The 19,696-nt window shown below is 38.7% G+C and overlaps 1 protein-coding gene across 6 annotated transcripts in view; it reads left to right on the top strand.

The window, feature by feature from the left end:
- Positions 1 to 6,070: 6,070 nt before the first annotated feature.
- Positions 6,071 to 19,696, top strand: part of ZBTB44 (zinc finger and BTB domain containing 44) — an 80,438-nt gene continuing 66,812 nt past the window's right edge. For 3 of the 6 annotated variants that reach the window (XM_033098328.1, XM_033098327.1, XM_033098326.1), the window contains exon 1: positions 6,273 to 6,500. The gene's annotated coding sequence lies outside the window, so the exon portion shown is untranslated. Of the gene's footprint in view, positions 6,501 to 19,696 lie in introns of all 6 variants that reach the window. The other 3 variants (XM_033098332.1, XM_033098330.1, XM_033098329.1) reach the window with 2 other exon arrangements.

Below are 19,696 nucleotides of genomic sequence, written 5' to 3'. Positions count from 1 at the left end.
CAAGTAGAGTGAAACAACTACTTGACTTGGAGCTCATGGGTCCTGGAAAAACACACTTAAAATAAATAAAAGTTTTGTAAAAAAAAAAAACTTCCTAAGGACTGAATTGATCCAGGCATTTAACATTGATACATAGCAGTTAACACTACAAAAGAGAGACAAGCACACACTGTGTGTCTCCTAATGGAAAATACATGGCCACCTATGAAAATACATTGCCAAAAAATTCACCATGAATCTGATAAAACATCTAGATTTACTACCAGTGTGCAGAAGACAATGGAACGTGTTAAAGTTCACTGTGGGGATGCCACTGACAAAACTCAGATTGTGACAAAAACTATAGGACAATCTAGTTCCTTAAATAAAAATTTTAAATTACTGGGAAAACAAAGAGAAAAAATACAGAGGACTTAAAAGGTATACAACCAAACACAATAAAGCTCCTCACTGAAGTATATTGTAAAAAGAAAAAAAAAAAGTAAGATTAATAAGTCTATTGGAAATGTGAATACTAACTCAACATTTTATATTAAGAAATCATTATTTTTCAATCACGATAATGGCATCCTGTGATTTTTAAAATGTCTATCTCTTTTAGAGAGCAATCTGGGATTTTCTTCAAAATAATGTGGGAAGGGGAAGGTTGATGGGGTATGGATGAAGCAGCATTGGCCACTGGGTGAATCTGGGGGCTTAGGTGATAGGTACAGGTTTACATTTTTTAAAAATTTTCTTTCTGTTGTTTATATGTTTGAAATTTTCAACAGTAAAAAAAGGAGTTTTTTGAAAGAAACTTGGAAAGTAAAACTAAGTTAATAATAAATTGGTTATTTGGCAAATATAAGTGTGATGGAAGAGTCAGAAATGACCCTGGGTTTCTGATTTTTGCGTTTGGATCTAAAGTGTTACCCTTCTGTGATTTAGAAAGCAATAAGCAAGAACTATGTTTATAGAAGGCCGTTAATCTACTTTGGACCTGCTCAGACTGAGGTATCTCTGGGACAACTAAGCAAAGTACAAATAGTAGGCAGTTAGTTGGGCAGATCTGGAGCTGGGCAGAGAGATCTGGGCTAATGTACATTTAAGAATCAATAGCTCACAGAGTTTATATGATTGAATGGGACTGCCTGCGCACTGGTTCTCAAACTTGAGCATGGATCCAAATTACCTGGAGAGTTCATTCAAAGACAAAGTGCTGGGCCCCAACCCAGAGCTTCTGATTTAGTAGGTCTAGGTGTGACTTCACAATTTACATTTCTAAAAATTTGACAGGTGATGCTGATGCTGTAGGTCTGGGGACCACATTTTGAGAACCACTGGCCTAGGAAGGTAGTATACACACTAGTTCTCAGCCTTGGATGCACAGTGAGAAGAATGTCAGGAAGACAAGGAAGAGAGAGCTTCCAGTTGGAGGGAATGCTCAGCAAGACCAAATGCTACTCAAAAGTCCAGTAGGATGAGGGTGAACAATGTCCTTTGGATCGGCACCATAGAAATAATTGGTGACTTTAAGGAGATACATTTCAGTGGAGAGAAGGGAAAATCAAATTAGACGGGTTAAAAAGTAAAGAAGGAGGTGCAAAAATAAACAGTGAGTACAGATAACAGTTTTGAGAAGTTTGGCTATGAAGCCTGTAAAGGGGAAGAAAAACAGCATTGTGGCTGGTAGGGAGGTAGGGCTGAGAGCAGACATAAACATTAAGATCAAATCACTGAGATCAAACACTGCCCTCCATTTGAATTAAAAAAAAAAATTAAACCACCAATTCCCTTTCTGAAGATGAGTTGTATTTCAATAGTTTTATCTTTAAAACCTGAAGAGTCTTCAAAAAATCCAAAGGATGGACTTTGATCTTGGATATTTTGGCATCTTGCAGAGGAATGGGTAAGTTTATAGAAGCACAAGCTTCTTCCCTGACATCACATGTCTTAGGAAGCTGCCATTCTACTAGCTGATAAAATTGACCTCCACTTTCATTTATTTCATCATTGACTCATTCATCCATTAAACATTCATCAAATACCTATTATGTGCTAGACATTGTGCTAGGCTCTGGGATTACCGTAGTGAATGACAAGAGTCATTAGAATTAGAGGTGTTAGAGAACTGCAGGGAGATCTCAGAATATATACCATAGGATGTAACGTAATCTGGTGAGCCAGGGGAAGGTGGCATTGAATGAATATGAAATGTCCAGAATCAGCAAATCGGTAGAGACAGAAAAGGTAGATATATTAGTGGTTGCCTATGTCTGAGGAGTTGGGGGGTGGGGGAATGGGAGTGACCGCTAATGGCTACGAGTTAATTTTTGGGGTGATGAGAATGTTCTACAATTTATTGTGGTAATGGAGGCACAACTCTGTAAATACACTAAAAACCACTGAATTGTACACTTTAAATTAGTGAATTCTATGGTATGTGAATTATATCTCAATCATATGTATGTCTCAATCATATATATGTCTCAATCATATATATGTATATATATATACATATGTGTGTATATATATATGATTTGAAGATTGAATTAGTTAAAGAATAAAGTAGTTTTTCACAGAGAGAATAATGCATACATTGGAAGAAAGAGTGTGGCATCTTAGATGTGAAAAAAAAATTCTGTGACTGGCATGTTTCTTGAGAGTATACGAGTACAATGAGAGATGAGGTTGAAGATATGGAAAGGGCCCAGATTGTGTAGTGTTGTAAAAGCCATGCTCAAGTTTTGGGATTTTATCCTAAGAACAATAGGAAACCATTGTTATGTGATATGGCTGTGCATTATAACTCTGCCTACCATAGAGAGTAAGAAGGGAGAGTATATTTGGGAAACCAGATAACTGATATTTCAGTTCTCCAGGTACAAGGCATTGGTATCTTAGATTAGGATGGTGGCAATGAATGGACAAATTCAGTAAGACTTGTTGATGGATTGGAATTGAGATTTGGTAGAGTGAAGTAGCAAAGCTGACTTGTTCACCCAGGTGGATGGCGAAATGGGAATACTAGAAGAGGTGCAAATTTCAGGGTGGGGAAGCATGACTGATTTTTTATTTTTTAAATATAGTTGGGATGCTCTAATGAGGAGCAGGGATGATTTGTGCAATAATGAGCTCTCCTCCATTGGAATTATTCAAGTCTAGAGATCTTTCTGTTGAGTGGAAAGCATTCTTGCTCTAAAATAAGTTGTGGACTAAATAACAAAGTTCCCGTTAAGCTCTAATTGTCCACCACAACAAAGTCCCCCCCCCCCCGCCTTTTTTTGGCCAGAATTTGGTCCCCCAAACAGCTCATGGCTGCAATAAAACCTCGTTGCCTGGAATTTGAATTCCTCAGAATAATCTGTACTAGGTTAATAATTGAAGGTTCCTCATACTGGTATCTACATGGTTTGCTTCACCTGTGTGCAGGATTCCAGTTTCATAAAATCCTTTCAGCAGTATTATTTAACCTAGTATCAAAGAAAGGTATAACCCAAAAGCAAGTCTCTACTGGCCCAGGAAGAAAAAGGTGGAAAGCTGCAGAAACCATAGAAACTGACCCTGCCCAAAGTCAAAACAGAGAAGAGGCCTCTTACATAGTTAATCTTAACATTTTTTTCTCACATCCACTTTAAGTATCTAGCACTCTGTCCTGAGGGGCCAACCATCATTTGTTGATTGATTTTCCAGATCTGGGAGGAGGGGGGAATGACAAAATTTTAAAATGTAACATGAAAAATAGAAAAGCACAAATGGGAGGGAAAGGGGGAACAGATGACAATCTAAGGAGGCTATTTTTTGTGCGTCAGCACTGCTAGGTTCCATGAAAGGCAGCGGCCATCTCATTCCCCTGAGAAACACTTAGTAAAAACTTGCCGAATAGGTCTTTCATTAACTGTCCTATTAAATGCCCTAATGTCCTATTAAGGGAGGTAGAGGGAATTTATTTGACTACTGTTAAAGAGAAAAACCACAGGCCCAAAATGGAGTCACTCGAGCTAAAGCCCATGACCCCAAACCTAGATTCGATACCTGACCTTACTGCAGTTTCAACCTTCTCCAGGAATGTAATTTTAGTCTGTCAGTCTGGAGTTTCTCTGGTCATTACCATTGAGGTCATCTGTCACCTGGGCTCATTCCATCCCCCAAAGGAAGCCAAGGCAATCCTGCCTTCCCCTAAGGGAAGGTAACCTTGCCTGAGATAATCCTTTCTTTTCTTTTGCTAATGACTTTTTTGTTCTGCCCAGTTTCTGCTTATAGAAACCTTCAATATTGTAGAGGAAACTTGCTAGAGGGGATGCTGCCCAATTCATGAATTGCTTCATATAAAGCCAATTAGATCTTCAGATTTACTTACATTTTTATTTTTTAACACTACTTTGTTCTCACCGATTCTTCTCCAGTTTTCCACCTTGCACATAATATTCTAATACACACCCTACCAATGCTTCCAGCTCCTGCCCTTTCATGAGTCTTGCTCTCCTGGAGTAAGCATTCCACCTTTTTCTTCCTTCTTCAAATCTCAGCACAAAACTTTTTGGGCCTAATTCACAACTTGTTAGTTTTCCTCATCTCTGAAATGGGAATAATAAAAAATGATGGTGGGAAAAATAGTAAAATCTATGCATTACAATTGCTGTGAAGATTAAATATTATATATACTTGAAAATTTGTTGTAAATGCAAAAGGCCTATAAAATTAGACATTTTCGTTATGTTTATTTCTAAAGTGATTTCAATTGTTAGAATTAGGGTGCTTGGCTGCTTGTGCCTCAGAAAAATCCACTATACTTCAAGTGGAAGTCAACTCACCTTGCACAAAGCCCTTTGCAGAGGTCTTTCGGTTTAAAAGCTGGAGGCGTGGGAAAACAAAGTACGCAAATCCAGAGCTCAGGAGGCCCACCAGGCCCACACCCCACTCCACCTCTAGGCACCTGGCAGGTAGGCTTCACCTGGGGTCGCTTCTGTCTGCTGCCTTCAGGGCCCCTCTTTACCACTAGGTCTGGGTCCGGAGCGCCTGGGGAAGCTAAGACTTAGGGTCGTGGGAGTTTTAACACTTTACACGATTTTGCAGGTGACCAAGAACTCTAACCCTCTGCCTCCCACCCCCCCACCCCAGGTAGCACCAGCAACTTTGGGGTGACCCGCACATTCCCCACGCTGAAATGAAAGGCTAGATGATGGTGTAATAAAGTGAGATACAAGGTTGTGGAAGGAATAGGCAGTTTTTGCAGCAGCTCTAGGTACCCTGTGTTAGGGGAAGAGACAGACTTGGGACTCGATTTTCCAGTCTTTTCAGAACAGCACGCCTCTCCCTGTGGCCCAGGAAAATGATAGAGCAATCTTCGGGCACTGATGCCAGGGGATGCAAAGGCGGTACGGAATGGGGGATACCTGGCCGGGGGCGGGCTGTCTGAAAAGGAAGCGGAACCCTCACCTGTCTGGGGCGCCACTCTTCCAAGGCTTCGGTTTCCAAGTGTGAAGAATGGGTGGATTACCAGCCAACCGCTCTTACCGAGAGAAAGGGGCTGCGGTGTTCCGGTTTCAGTCCGGCTACAGAAACCACTCGAGAAAACAGAGAAGTTTCTTTCTTTCGCTTTTAGTTCAAGAAAAAAAAAATTCCAGAAGCATAAACCATGCACAGAAATGCTTATGTCTGTGCAAGCGGGGACCTGGCTGAGGGGACAGCTGGAAGAAGGACAAGTTGGGCAGACCTTATGCAGCATATGAATGTAAATCTGCACGTGTGCACATATGCAAAGGTGCAGACAGTGTCGAAACCCACGATGTATAAGCAGACATACTCCCCAACAGTTCAACTCCGGACTACCGCGAGCGACCCCTTCTGCGCTTGCGCAATAACTCTGTGCCCCGCCCCCGAGCTCGCCCCGCCCCCGAGCTCGCCCCGCCCCGCCCACTTCCCCTCCCGCCCATTTCCCCTCCCTCCCCCCCAGCCCGGCCGCCTGCGCAGAGCATTGTGGGACACAAACAAAGTGCCCCCAAACAGGCTGGAGTGAACGGAGCGGCAACGGCGGCGGCGCCGGCCCGCACGCGCGCGGCGGCGGCTCCCTCCCAACCTCCCCCTCCCCTCCCCTCACTCCCCTTCCCCTTCCCCACCCCGCCCCGCCGGGAAAACGCGAGCGGTCGCCGCGCTGCCTAAACCGCCGTCTGCCTTCGGCCAACCGCCCCCAACGGCCGTCCCCTCGCTCCTCCCCCCTGGCTCCTCGGAGCGCCGCGGGCGCTTTCCTCCCGCTGCTTCACACTCTCCCACCTCGCGGGCACGCTGCTGCTGTGTGCCGCCATGCCCCAGCCACGGGCTGTCCACGGGCCTAGGCGCGGCGGCCCGAGATAGGGTCCCCTCAGTCTCCCGGGGGAGGAGAGAGGCAGCGAGCTGCGCGCTCCGCCCCCTCCCCCCGGGCTGTCGCCGCTGCCGCTGCCGCCGCCACCTCGCCGCCTCAGCCTGGCGGGGCGGAGGAGGAGGAGCACCAGGCCTCCGGGCCCCGGCACCGCCGCCCGCAGGTAATGGGAAGGGGAGGGCGAACGGGCCGCCTGGCCGGATCGGGGGCACTGGCCAGCCGCGCGTGCCCTCGGGGTGCGCCCGCCCGGGGGCTGACACTGCGCGTCCCCCATCTGGGCGCTGGACGGGAAGCCTGGTCTGGTCACCCCCATCCGCTCCGGGAGACACCCCACAGGGTCCCCTCAATGGCACTTAATGCTTCGGGGAGGAGACTGGCCTTGGGCCCCGCAGTTCAGGAGAAATTATCCGGACCTTGCAGGGTGCTGCCCGTCATTTGCACGCCCATTTGCCCAACACCCTAACCCAAAGGAGGCAGAGGTGTGCACCTCCTCTCACCTGGGCGAGCCCGGGAGCCCGAAACCTGACTTCTTTTCCCTCTACTGCCCTGCTGCTTTTTCTCTGGTACTGGAAAGAAAAGGACGGCACTTCTTTAAAAAAATATATAATGCAATCACCTCTTTTTCTTCCATACCTGAGGATCACTCAGCGTCTAGTCAATTTTCTGCTGGCCTAACCAGAAAAAGGGGTTATCTGAGGTGAGATGACAACTATGTTGGAACTGAGGAAAGGAAATTACATCCTTGTGAGTTATATGAATCTTAACCAGAATTTAGAATAAAGCCGAATAATTTTGTACCTTATTGGAACTTATAAAAATGAAGGCAAAAAAAATTTTAATTGTTCAACATATAGGTAGATAAGTAGATCTGTTGTGGTCAGGAAAAAAAATTCTCTTTAACTTCCACTTATTTTCTTATGTTTTACCAGAATATAGGCTAATATCTGAAGCAAACTTCACAATTGGATACATGGCAAGTAGTTTGGATAGGTAGAGATTAGAGATTTTTAAGGTTTCCTTTTGCCTAGGGTTTCAGTTGAAATTACGAGATTTTTAAAAAATTGTATATCTTCATTTACCCCATTGTTTCAGGTTGACTGCCAATGCATATTTAATTTTAACTAATGTAGTTTCCTCATGAATGTGAGAATAATGAAAGGAATGTTTTCCTATACTCGTGTTTTAGGATGATTGCATTCATTAATTATGAAAGCCAGATTTACTTATTTTGTGTAATACTGGTAGGCATTTTACATGTGATCTTATTTAATTCTCAGACCAACCCAATGACTTAGATATTATTACTTGAATTTTATAGATGAGACAGAAACTTAAGTGATATTAAGTAACTTGCCCTAGGCCACACAGCTAGTTAAGTAATAAAGGTGAGATTTGTATCCAGATGCAGTTGCAGTGTAGGTGTATTTTCTACTGAACCTCTCAGTACAGGTACACTTTTTAAAATTTTTATTATGAAAAATTTCAGTCTTACGGAGGTTAAGAAAAAAATACAACGAATACTCCACTACCTAGATTCAGTGATAAACATTTTTGCCATATTGTTCCCCTTCTCTTATCCCATTCTGTATGTGTCTGTGTGTAACCATTTGAAAGTTAAGTTGCAAACATTATGACACTCAAATATTTCAGCATGAGTTTCCTAAAAATAAGCACATTCTCCTTCTAACCCCAATTATCAACATATGCAAATTTCCTCAGTATTCCAAAGTCTCTTTGGGAGAGCCCACCCACCCCCCAGCTGTATTCAAACAAGATTCATGCATTGCATTTGGTGATTATGCCTTTAGTTCCTTAAAAAGAAAAAAATAGTACCCATCTCCTTTTTTTCTGACAATTGACCAAGCTATTTGACTTATAGAATGCTTCCACATTCTGGACATGTCTGTTTCCCCAAGTGTCATTTAATTTATTCCTTTATCCCCCTGAATTTCCTGTTACTGGAAGTTAGGTCTAAAGGAAATCTTGATTAGCTTAAATTTCCTTTGGCAAGAATATTTAATAGGTGATGCTATGTACTTCACACTATTAATGATTCTAAATGTGACCACTTGATTAAAGTGACTAACAGATGTTTTACAAAGGTGTGGTTTGCCTGTTCGTGATTTGTATATAATCTTGGGGTAGCACTTTAACACCAAGCAAATACCCTGTTTCTGACTACCTTTTTGCTTAGTAATTTTAGCACCCATAGATGACTCTGTATCAGTTGTTTTATGGAGATTTTCTATAAGGAAGATTTTTCTTCATTAACTAGGGGTGAAGTAAAGTTCCTCCTAGAAATGCAGAGCAAATCTTTAATTTCTTCTCTTTAATTATCAATATTCAGAGTAAAGAGCTGGGGAAATATCACCCCCAATGGTGGCAAGTGAGATTTTTTTTTTCTTTTTTTATGGGGATACCACTATGGGCTCGTGAGTTTCAATTTATCCATTTTTTTTTATAACCACTACAGTTTTTCTTTTTGATGATGAAATTGTCGCATATTTGGACAGTAGGACCCCTTTCAAGCTGGCTCCTGTGTCTTTTTAACACTTCTACTCACCATTTAGTTTTAGAGTGCTTTTTTTGTCACAAATTATCCCAGCCTTGCTTTGGTACTCTTATTTGTTCCAGATATGCAATGGGCTGTTTTAAGGAGTCTTGGTTCTTTTTAATGAGAAATGGTATGTGGAAACCAAGTACTGGGTGTTTGGCATGTTCATTGCTGCTGGAGTGTCTCTGCTTTTAGGCCCTTTCAGAGGAAAGAACTACAGCTGGTTTTTTATTTGTTTGCTTAATCATAAGTTCATAGTGATATATCCAATTTAAATTTAACATAGCAGACTTCTTGGCTTTTTTAATTGTCTCTTTTGTCTTAAGTGAAAATATTAGTGCCTGATAGAATTAAATGCTTTCTACTTGCTACTATGTATATATAAAATATTTCAAAATTACCATACAATATTACTGTCAGTAAACTTTTGAATAAAGTTTTAAGATTTTTTTTACATTTTTGTCCTTAGACTATATTACATGAAGGATGTACAATCAGAGTACTTACTGTATTCAGAAGTCAGTTGAAATACTTTTCTCTGTTTGGTTATGCTACTAATTTGATATGGTTCTTTGGTTTCATTTTTTATTTTAAAATTTTTTTAAATTTTATTTTTGAATATGTAAAATATATACATAGTTAAAAAGTCAAAAAGCGTGTTAAAAATATTCTTAAAGAAACCTCACCCAAATTAGTTTCTAAGATGAAGAAATATTCTTTACCTTTGCCATACCTTTTAATAGTTAATATTTTCTTATATACCTTAACTAGAAAGATTAGCAGTAGACAGGTATATTGAAGCAACATAGGAGTACGACTTAAATTTTTCAATTAGATTCTGATTCCTCTGGAAAAGAGAAAGAACTAAGACTGATCTTTAGAAAAGTAGATTTCAAGTTTGCTTTTGCAAGTTTCGCTTAAATATCATTTCTTTAAAGAGGCATGTAGTTGGTAGATCTTTTATGAATCTACCTACCTGTACTTGTATGTCACACAACAAAACTGACATATACATATGCTAGCTGCAAATATAAAAGGCATTTGGACATCAGTGAAGACAGCACATTTTGTTTGGAACAAAACTTGATAGAAATTATGTCTTCAAAAGAGGGTGCAATGGTTGTCTAAAGTAGACAGAGCACAGTTAGTTTGTAAGCCTCCTGTCACCCGGGTGCTGAAAAGCAAAAGATGTGTTTTTATGTGTACACCACTACTACCTTGGGTAAGAGAAAGAGCATCTGTTTCCTTTAGGGAGTGGACTGGGAAAATGGAGAATGCATGTGCATTGGACCCATTCACCCTCATTCTGTCTTTAATCTCAGTAAAATAGATTGCCCGAGATTATTAGAACATGTAGGTGATGAAAAAGAGGCCACAAAAAGTAGCATAGGTATGTATAACCACATATCGTAGCAGTTAGAACCTACTGTGGTAGGTTGAGTGGACTAATATGATGATGATGATAGTACTAACTTTTGTAGAGCCCTTTCAAAAAGCCAGCAGTATGCTAAACATTTTATACATCATCTCATTTAAATCTCACATTAACTCATTGATATTGCTGCTAGTTGTCTTACTTAGCAGGTAAGAAGCATGCTCAGTATCTCGTTTTCAAACTCAAGTCTGTTGGTCTTCAGAGTTAGTGCTTAACTACTTTGCTACAACTGACAAATATAACACATCATAACATGGAATATATTTTCATACCATGAATTAAAGGAACTACAATGATTGATTTTTGTCCTATAGCAACACCAAAGATTGCCTGCCAAGAGCCCCATGTGCTTGTATTGTCTATTACATATTCTTGGTATATCATCAGATCTTGCTTCAGAAACTGCATTTAGATAACATTTTAATAGGCATTTAAAAAGTAGAACATCAAAAACCAAGATGTATTGCTAGATTGATAGATACGTGATAAAACAAGTATAGTAGAATGTTAATGGTAGAATCTAGGTCTGGCTATTCAGGCATTAACCTGTAAAATTCTTTAAATTTGCTGTATCTGCAAATTTTCATTAAAAAAATGTTGGAGTGGCTACAACTATATTCTTGACAGTTGTATAAAAACCAATAACATGCTATATCCTCTATGTTTACAATGGTCCTCTTAAAAACTTTAGTACGTTGTTCTAGCCTTGTAAAGGATAAAACCGTTTTGTCATTGAATATGGTCAAGCATCAAAGACTATTATTGTAAAAGGATTTCCTTTATTAGGGGGCTCCTAATTAATTAGATTCCTTCCAACTATAATTTTTAAATATCTTTATAAATAGTACATATATCGAATACGAGTATATATGTATATTTTTTCCTTGTTGTTTTCTGGTATTTTGTAGACTGCTATTGAGCATGCTTTTTATATAAGCTTTATGGGTTTTTACTTTAAATGTCACCACATTCATGACTGAAACAGATCATTTTGCATGTACCTCAGAATGATTGCTTAAAATTTATCTCCTTGTTACGTTGAAAGCCACATTAGTTTTTCTTTGTTTTTTATATTACAAATACTTCACCTCATTTTAGGCAATGAGCTGGAAATCTCTAGATTTTTGATCACAGGATCTAAAATAATGTATATGTGCCTTTAAAAATATAAAGATACATCTGAAACTAAAACAAACAAATAAACATACATACATGCATACATTAGGTTTGTATTACACTCCTGCTTGAAGGGCACATTGAATATTAATTACATCAATTTCTTCACTAACATTATTATTAGTGCCAAGTGACCTTAGCCAGCACATTTTTACATAGCTGATCCTGGAGTAAATCCCTGACTTATGTTGTCATCGTTCACATTGATAATTTTGTCTTATAAGAGTGAATATTGGTAGATGAAACTTATTAATGTCTCACTCTTCTTGGAGAACATCTTCCTTGGTCCACATCGAATGTTCTTCCATTTTAATAATTTTCTTTCATAGCTTTTTAAAAACCTTAAAATTACAAATGTTTGATACCCAGTTTGCCATTTCAATATTCTTTCTATATTGCTATCCTTCTACAAGTACTACATGGTATATTTCTTTATGTTGACGTGATTTTCTATTTATTTGGTTTTGATAGTTTTTAATGCATTCAGCATAACTACAAACATCTTGGGATAGCATATAACTGAGACTATGAAACTCTGGAATCAGGATTTTGTGGAACCTATTACCTTCTGTCTTCAGAAGCAACTTTAGATAATTCCTTTTTTAAATGGTTTTCTCTTAATTCAGTTCTTAATCTGCTAAGACTCTGATTCCTAGCCTACTCTTAGCAAGCAAGTTTATTCATTACTACCCTCTATTAAATATTTTATTTATGTTCTTTGATAAAATTAGTAAAATCTTTGGTCCAAACAAAGAAAATGTAAGAGTTTTCAGAGACTCAGTCATACTTGCTTGACTTCTATTTCATTTTTCTCTTTTACCAGTATTTACTGGTGTGTGTATATGTGTTTTCTTCCACTTTTACCCTTTTTTACATGTTGACTCAGGGTTTTACTTTTTCCTTGGCTGTTTGCTTTCTTTTCTGCTCTGGATCTTTCAACACTGCTCATTTCCTTTTTGTGGCTTTCCATTACTGTATGAGGACAGTTTCTTTTATCTTTGGTGCCTTTTACATGTAGTTTAAAACTATACAAACCATACTTCTATGAGAATTATTTCTATTTACAGGAATCACTGCCTCTCTGTTTTTTGGCCCACCTGGTATTGTTTCTTCCTCATTTCTTTCTATTTTCTTCAAGTAGGTTTACTCAGCTTTACTTTGAGACGCAGTACAGCATACTGTTAACGAGCACAAACTGAGCAACCACCTGGATTCATATCTTGACTCTGATGCTTACTAGTTTTGTGGCCTTGGGTTCCTTAACTTCTCTGTGCTTCATTTTTCTTACTGGTAAATTAAGATACCAAGTAGTACCTGTCTCAAAAGGTTGTGTGAAAATTAAATTACTTAATATGTAAAAAGTACTTTTAAAAAATGCCTGGTGCGTACTAAGTACTATGTAAGTATTAACTGTTAGCTAATGATTATTGTAGTTAATTTTTTAGAAACTGATTCAAAGCCATTGATTATTTTTTGACAGTTTATTGAGATACGACTCAAAAGCCATAGAATATTGTCACTACAAATTTGTGGTCTCCGATTGGGTTTTCCAATTTGTGGTCTCCAATTGGGTTTTCAGTGCCTCCTAGCCGTCCTTCTTTTTCTTGTCTCCACACAGATTTCTTATGTTCTATTTTCCTCAAAATTCTGCCTTCTTTTCAAGTCTCCTTCTGCCTATAACTTCAAAGAGAAATGAAAGCCAAAGCTATCAGACAAAAACTTGTACTGCTTCTTACCACCCATCTATAAACTTAACTGTAACGACACCCTTTCTTTGCTTTGTTTTCCTATCACTGGGTCTCCTGTTTAAGGCTAATTCTTTCACTCATGCAATGAATCCAACTCCTTTCTACCTATCCAGAGACCTTATATTATCTGCTATCACCTTTTCCTGTTTCTTTAACTTTTCCTTCTTCTCTGCGTCTTTTTCCAACAACAATCAAAACATTCTCTTATATTTTACCACAATTAAAAAAAAAAGACATATCTGAGGGGAAAATTGTCTAGTTTCTCCCATTGTATAAAAATACCAGTATCCTCCCTTGAGCTCTTATTTTCCTCCAGCTAACCCCCTGCTCTATCTTTAGAACTAAACTTCTTAAGATTGAATTGTCTATACTCAAAATTTTCACTTCCTCATTTCTGTATACTCCTTATCTTTGTCTATCACAATCTAGCATCTGACTTTGCTACCTCTTACTTATGTGCTATTATAAGGTCATCAGTGACTCTTTGTGGATAAATTGAGTAGACTTTGGTCCATATCTTATTTGCCCTTTCAGTAGCATTTGACACTGTCAGCCACTTTTTGAAATAATTCTACCATCCTGTACATGTATATCTCTTTCCCAGGTTTTTTTTTTTCCTGCTGCCCCACCCCTTTTTTTCTCTTTTTTTCCTAGATCAGTCTAGCTAAAGGTTTATCAATTTTGCTTGTCTGTTCAGAGAACCAAGTTTTGGCTTTAATTTTTTTCTGTGGCTTCTCTGTTTTCCATTTAATTTATGTTTGTACTTTATTTCCTTCTATTTATTTTGGGTTTGTCTTGCACTTTTTCTCGCTTCTTAAGGTAGAAGACTAGGCCATTGACTTTTTTTTTAATTGTAGTGAAATTTTTAATGTTAAAAAATTAGCGCCATAACCATTTTTTAAGTGTACAGTTCAGTGGCATAAAGTATATTTTTACGTGTTGACTTTCTGGGTTTTACTTTTTCCTTAGCTGTTTGCTTTCTTTCATTCATCACCACCATTCATCTCCAGAACTCTTCATCTTGTAAAATTGTAACTATACCTATTAAACAAAAACTCCTCATTCCCCTCTGCCCCCAGCCCCTGGCAACCACCCTTCTACTTTCTGTCTCTATGAATATGACTACTCTACAGACCTCATATAATTGGAATCAGATAATATTTGTCTTTTTGTGTCTGGCTTATTTCACTTAACATAATGTTCTCAAGATTGATACCGCAGCACATACCAGAATTTACTTCTTTTAAAAGGCTAAATAATATTCCCTGTCTGTATATACCACATTTTATCTGTTGTGAATAATGCTTCTATGAACATTTGTGTACAAATAGACGTTCATGTGCTCACTTTCAATACTTCAGGATATATACCCAGAAGTAGAATTGCTGGATCATATGGTAATTCTATTTTTAATTTTGTGAGGAACCAGCATACTGTTTTCCATAGTTTCTACACTTATATTTCCATCAACAGTGCTCATGGGTTTCATTTATCCACATCCTTATTACGTTTTTTTTTATAGTAGCCCTCCTAATGGGTGTGAGGCAGTAGGGTGTGTAGTGGGAGGCCATTGATTTTTTTTACTTTTCCATGCGTGAGCACACACACGCACATATGCAGAGGGTGCCAAAAAAATGTATACACATTTTAAGAAAGGAAAAACTGCATTAATATATACTGATAACAAAAGATAAATACAGGTCACATTTGACTTCTGCAAATACCAGAGGTGCTCAAAGTGGTTACCATCAGCGTCCAGACACTTCTGATTATGGAGAACTACTACTGCTTGAGCAACGTTGACCAAAGTGTTAACGTCTCTTAAAATGTGTGCATTTTTTTGGCATCCCTGGTATATATATGTATATATGCATACATACATACACACACATATATTCATATATGTATATATTTAAAGCAGTGGGAGGAAATTCTGATAGTTTAATGTTATTGATATGAGTTATTGTATAACTCCAGGTAAATTTCAGTCTCTCTTTCTCAAAGCTCTAAACTGGAAAGGACTTCTTTATGTAGATGTAGTAAAATGATTAAAAAAACAGCTAGTTATAAAAGTTAAATGAATATGAATGTCTAACTACTGTGATACACCCGAAACTACTGTAAAATAATATTCAATGTCAACTGTAATTAAGAAATTTTTAAAAAATTAAAGTTAAATGACATTTTTTATAACTCAGATACAGTAACCCATTTGCAATTCTTCCTGAAAACTTAATAAACATTTAAGGAAGATCCTTGGGAAATAAACCATCATCAAATAAAGGTCACATACACTTTTGTTAGTGTTCAAAGTAAGTAAAAGCATGTTCTCAAATATGAGTACTTATGTGAATTCATTATAAAATGTGGTTCCTTTCATGAAAAAAGTATAGATATTTGTTCTTGCTTACATTGACAACAGAGTGATAATGCTTTTTTAGAACAAAACTTAAAATATGAGGTACTGTATGTAATATTTGTAAAGAAAATAGTGAAAAACTTCTTATTTTAACAGTAACTTTCTGGAAAAGTAAGTAGAGTTGTCATTTTCACTGGTTCACTCAAATTTTCTATGTAAGTTTAGACTGAAGTTTTTCCTTTGAGTTAGGGCTCTTCCATTCTTAAACCATCTATATTAACAAATTTTCTCTAAAACGTTTTCATGTGTTATATATGTTAAATTCTTTAAAAATATTTCTCAGGTTCTGTTTTGTTCATCATTTGTTGTTATACTTTTATTAATGTGATTAAATATAAAAGAATATGCTTATTCCAAAACAAACACCGTAAACCACAAACATTTATTCAACATCCTCTCTGTGTTAGGCAGTTACAGAATACACACAGGCTCAGCCTCTTCCCTCAAGTAGCATGTGGATCTATAGAAAGCAAGATCTGTAAACGACTAACTGATCACCTATTGTACATAAAGTACTCTATGAGTAATAGAGCAGTGATCTTTTTGTGGCCATAAAGGGATGCTCAGTTGAGAATTACTGCACTATAATAAGCAGTATTGCTGCTTATTATAACACATGTTGTAAATGGTGTGGAAACAGCAATGATTAAGAACCTCTGCTGGTGTGGCCACAGAAAGACCTGTACACACATGTTCACAGCACCTTTATTTATAATAGCCCCAAACTGGAAACACCCTAAAAGTCTATCAACAGTTAAATGATAAACATTATGGTACACCCATACAATGGAATAGTATTTAATAATATGAAGGAACAGAAAAATTCTTGAGCCTGGGGCCGGGCCGGTGGCTCAGGCGGTTAGAGCTCCATGCTACTAACTCCGAAGGCTGCCGGTTCAATTCCCACATGGGCCAGTGGGCTCTCAACCACAATGTTGCCAGTTCAGTTCCTCGAGTCCCGCAAGGGATGGTGGGCAGCGCCCCCTGCAACTAAAATTGAACCACGGCACCTTGAGCTGAGCTGCCGCTGAGCTCCCCGATGGCTCAGTTGGTTGGAATGCGTGCTCTCAACCACAAGGTTGCCGGTGCGACTCCCGCAAGGGATGGTGGGCTGTGCCGCCTGCAACTAGAAAAAGGCAACTGGACCTGGAGCCGAGCTGCGCCCTTCACAACTAAGACTGAAAGGACACAACTTGAAGCTGAACGGCACCCTCCGGAAGTAAGATTGAAAGGACAACGACTTGACTTGGAAAAAAGGCTTGGAAGTACACACTGTTCCCCAATAAAGTCCTGTTCCCCTTCCCCAATTAAAAAAAAAAAATTCTTAAGCCTAACAACATGGATGAATCTCAAAAATAATTATATCCAGTGAAATAAGTCAGATCAGTAAGAAAGCATATGTTATATGATTCCATTTATATAAAATTCTAGAAAATGAACCTTACCTAAAATAGGAAGCAAACCAGTGGCTCCTGGGGAGGGGCAGGAGGGAGAGACTTGCAAAGAGGCAGAAAACTTAGAGGGGTCATGGAAATGTTCCTTATCTTGATTGTGGTGATGATATATATGTCAGAACTGATCAAATTGTACATTTCAAACATATGCAGTTTATTGTGCATCAGTTTTATCTGAAGCAGTCAAATGAGGTTTTTTTAATAAATTTTATTGGGGAGTATTGGGGAACAGTGTATTCCTCCAGGGCCCATCAGCTCCAAGTTGTTGGCCTTCAATCAAGTTGTGGAGGGCTCAGCTCAGCTCCAAATCCAGTTGCCGTTTTCAGTCTTTAGTTACAGGGGGCGCAGCCTACCGTCCCATGTGGGAATTGAACCGGCAACCTTGTTGTTGAGAGCTGGCGCTCTAACCAGCGGTGCCATCCGGCCGCCCCTCCGGAAGCTCAGTGGCAGCTTGTTGGCTTCAATATAGTTGGTTGTGGAGGGCGCAGCTCACTGGCCCACGTGGGAATCAAACCAGCAACCTTGTTGTTCAGAGCTCATGCTCTAACTGAGTCACCTGGCCAACCTTCATTCAAATGATTCTTAACACAGGTATGATAGATTCCAAAATATGTTGGAATTATCCTTGGAGAGACAGGACATATACTCTGGTAAACCTAAGTTGGTGTTATATCAAATGCCAGATCAGTGGTCATGACAGATAACACAGGAGTTCAGTGAAGGGACAAGCAGCATAGGTTAACAATAAAAAGAGGACAGGATTTAAATAAAGTCAGAGTTCCTGATTTTGAGCCCCTACTAGGCCACTTATTTTCTCTGATCTTTATGTTCCTTGATCTTTAAACTTTCCTCATCTACTTCATAAGGTTTTTAAAATCCAAAGAAAATGTATTTAAAAACACATTGTAATCTGAAAAGTGACATACAAATGGAAGGTATTGCTGACCTGTAGGGTGAAAGGAAGAACAAAGCAGAGAAGTATCTGACTGTTTAGAGCAATAAGGAGGGGAGTTCCAAAAAGAGACCAGAAGCGGGGAAATGTAAATCCATATGGTGTATTCAGAGAGTAAGTCAAAATCAATTTGGAGTTAATAATTAATATTGCAGACTAAGGAAAAGGTAGCAGCCTAAAGCATCTCAAGATATAAAAGAGCTGAGAGAATGTGAGGTACATGGCAAGAAAACTTAGCATCAGTATGTAAATTGCTGTTTACTAGCGCTATGACCTTGGATGAGTCATTTATTCTCTGAACTTCAATTTCTTTATCAATGTAATTAATGGGAGGATCTCAAGGGTTTTATATATTGAACTTGGTATCAATTGGATACAAAAGTGTTGAAAAGAACAAAATGCTATTAAGAGTTGTTCAGTGTGACAACGAAGGCATGAGGTAGTAAGTGCTGGATTCAGATTGTTTATTTTAGAGGGTATTTGAATAATGGAGGATTTATTCAAGGCTGGTGACACTAAAGGCAAGGAGACCAGTCAGGATGCTATTTAAGTAATCGTAGGCACTGACTAAAGGAGAAAAGAAAGAGTGGATCTGAGAAAGGTCTTGGTATCCAAGTCTGTGTTTGGAGGAAAAGGGAAAGATAGAAGTTGTATTAGTTTCCTGTGGCTTTTATAATAAATCATCATAAACTAGATGGCTGAAAACAACAAATTTATTCTTATAGTTTTGGAGCACAAAAGTTCAAAATCAGTATCACTGCGTTGAAATCAAGGTTTTGGCAGATACCTACTCCATCCAAAAGCTCTAGGGGAAAATCCATTCTTTGCCTCTCCCAGTTTCTGGTGGCTACAGGCATTCTGTGGCTTGTGGCGACATCCCTCTGATTTCTGCCCCATCTTCTCATCACCTTCTCTGCTATGTATGTCATCTCTGCCTCTTATAAGGATGCTCTTTAGAGCCCACCCGGATAATCCAGGCTAATCTCCCTATGGCAAGATACTTAACTTAATCACACCTGGAAAGTCTTTGCCATAAAAGTAACATTCTCAAATTCCAGAAATTAAGACACAGACATATTTGGGGGGAGCGACCTTTTTAAGTCTACCACAGAAGTCAAAGATAACTCTCAGGTTTTCTACTTTTTGGAATGGTGGTATCATAAAAGAAAATACATTTGAGAGAAATGACAATGACTTCATTTGGACCTGCCGAAGTACGTACCTATGGGATTTCTGTGTGTGGATACTCATTTTATGTATCAGAAAATCTTGAATTAAGTGGCTTAAATGCCAAGGACATTTATTTTAAATAAAAACAAAACAAGGAATCCTGGAGTAAGGCAGCTTCAGACTTGATTATTAGCAATTCATTGACATAATCAGGGACCTAAGTGCTGAACTTTTTTCTTTGCCATACTTAAACTGGCTCTCCTTATGATCACAATTCTAGGTCTTAAATCCAAACATGAGCACATATAGCTGGCTTGTTTTGTGTGCCTTGTTTTATCAGCAAGGAGACCTAACCCTAACCCCTGAAGCTCCCTAGCAGTCTCTATTCCTCTTTGCCAGATAGACATTTAAAACATTTTCTTGATTATCTTTTACCTAAATAGACTTATTA

This window comes from Rhinolophus ferrumequinum, chromosome 25 (assembly GCF_004115265.2).
Source record: "Rhinolophus ferrumequinum isolate MPI-CBG mRhiFer1 chromosome 25, mRhiFer1_v1.p, whole genome shotgun sequence".
NCBI classification, from domain to species: domain Eukaryota; kingdom Metazoa; phylum Chordata; class Mammalia; order Chiroptera; family Rhinolophidae; genus Rhinolophus; species Rhinolophus ferrumequinum.
This window is presented reverse-complemented; position numbering and strand designations above follow the sequence as displayed.